Source organism: Mauremys reevesii, linkage group 13 (genome assembly GCF_016161935.1).
Source record: "Mauremys reevesii isolate NIE-2019 linkage group 13, ASM1616193v1, whole genome shotgun sequence".
NCBI classification, from domain to species: domain Eukaryota; kingdom Metazoa; phylum Chordata; order Testudines; family Geoemydidae; genus Mauremys; species Mauremys reevesii.
Window position 1 is genome coordinate 44,908,483 of NC_052635.1, and position 2,331 is coordinate 44,910,813.

Below are 2,331 nucleotides of genomic sequence, written 5' to 3' on the forward strand. Positions count from 1 at the left end.
TAGTTACCCTGGCAACCCATGTTCCTCCCAGGCTAGGATCTCCCCAAACTTTTCCAGTACTTGGAGTATTTCCCCCACACCTGTTTCCACTGAATTTCTCCAGCAGGAGCTGTTAAGTGCAAACTGCTTCAGCAGCGAGGCTGTTTATCTGATGGAGTGGCAAAGGGTCCTGTTGAGAACATTCTGCCTGATGACCTAGGGCTCAGAGCTTTGCTAGAAACATACTGTCCAAATGACTGACCTGACCCAAAGGGTCGATTCTGTGGCTGGGAGAGGGAAGCAAGAAACAATGAAAAGCAAGTGGCCAGGTAACCAAAGGAGATCGGCCCCCAGCAGCTGCCCCTGCTCTCACGTGGGCTAGGAGTAGAAGTCCTCATTGTTCTCAATAGGAGCGGTTAGGTGCTGAGCTCTTTTGAAAATCTGGCCCTCAGTGTGTGGGGCCATATTCTGCCCCACACTGCCGTGAAATCAAGGGGAGCTGCATACATACACTGTAGGGCAAAATACTGAGAGGCCAGAAGATCCCTATGGAAATCTGAGTGTATGGAGATAGAGTTAGGTATATCTCCATATATAAATTATCTCACAGAGCTGGAAGGGACCCTGAAGGGTCAGTGAGTCCAGCCCTCTGCCTTCACTAGCAGGACCAAGTACTGATTTTGCCCCAGATCCCCTAAGCAGCCCCTCAAGGATTGAGCTCACAATCCCTGCGTTTAGCAGGCCAATGCTCAAACCACTGAGCTAGCCCTCCCCCAGTTACAGACTCCGTCACAAATGAATTCCCGTCACCAGTTGTTAGAACTGGCCTCCCTGTTACATCAAGGCTGCCCAGGCCTGCTCTAACTACGGCCAGCTGGGGGCTCCCAGCCAGCTGAGTGGCATTTAGTGGCACAAGCCAGCTGAATCAGTACGAACAGATACAACCCCTTGGTTTTTCACACTGTTCTGAATCCGCTAAAGCAGTGCTGAACTTCCAGGCCTGTAACACGGGGCCTGGTGTTAGGGGAACCTTCGCCAGCTGCCAGGTTTTCTGTATTGTATTACAGTTGCAAGGAATCTGTCTCTACGGTATGGATTCAATCTGGGGACCGCCGGCCCCTCTGGCAGAGGGTATTCCTGTGGCTTCCCCACACTCTTCTTCCCACCCTCCATCGGGAATTACACATCTGTATTCAGAGCTGCTGTGTTATTTTATGTTCAGTGACTTTACAGACAATCTGTCCTTGATTTGTCTTTACAAAACCCTCCTTCACATCAGCCCTCCCCAGCTGGTGTTAAAAGGTACGTGACAAGAGCAAGCTGTGGAGAGGGCTTCTGATTTTAGCTTTTAGAACATCCCCGCTACAAAAAAAAATGGAAATTGGTGTTTATCCAATAATGCTTGTATCTAAGGGCTTGTGGGCTATGGGGGTGTGCTTTCTAACACGCACTAATGTGTTGCACATTACTTCGTCCAGACACCTAAAGGTGGTGCACTACACGTTCCCTAGCGTGCGTTAATGTAACACTGTTTGAACAGCACGACGTCAAAGTGCACTAGGGAACATTACAGAGGTTACAGTATATACGCCTGTAATAAATAATGTACATTCAAAATATACACCGCAAAGATAATATACATTATTCATTAGAGTATGCAAAGAGAAAGCCCCCCAAAAATCCAATTTTTGGACACCTCCATAAAATTCAAAAATGGCTAAAAATACCCCTCCAATGAAATTAACAAGCCCCCCAAAAACAGAAGCCCGACATCTGTACTAACGCAGGCACTGTTCTCAATTATGCTGCTGTAAATTCAGAGTAACTCTACTGACTTCCAGCAGTACCTGAGATCAGAATCGAGGCCTTGCACTGCCCCACCACTACATACAGTCAATGAGCTGTTTCCTGCACTTGAGATCTGAGCAAAGCTCCCACTAACTCAGCTGGAATGTGGCCTATGTCATGGGTGCAAGATTTGGCTCAGGGTTTTTTGTTCATGAGCTGATTAAAAACAAAATGTCGTATGTTTAGGACTAGGAAGCGTCCCAAGGAAAACTGCAGTGTCAGTAAAACTGCCAGGGCATTTTTCACAGCCAGGATTCGGACAGCTGAGGTTTGAAGGCCGACCCCTTTTCTGATGGCACAGTGGGCTAACACACAACCTTACTGTCCAACAGAGAAGGAAGACCAAATTTCAGGGTATCTAACTAGATCTATGGGAAGCGGTGTGGCTTCTGGCTGGATGGTATCTCAGGCAGTGCTCATCCGCCGAGTCCACATGACATTTGGGCAGGAAATGCAAAGTGCTGCAAGCAGCAAGTTCAAATAAAAGTCAGAAACTGGCAAAAA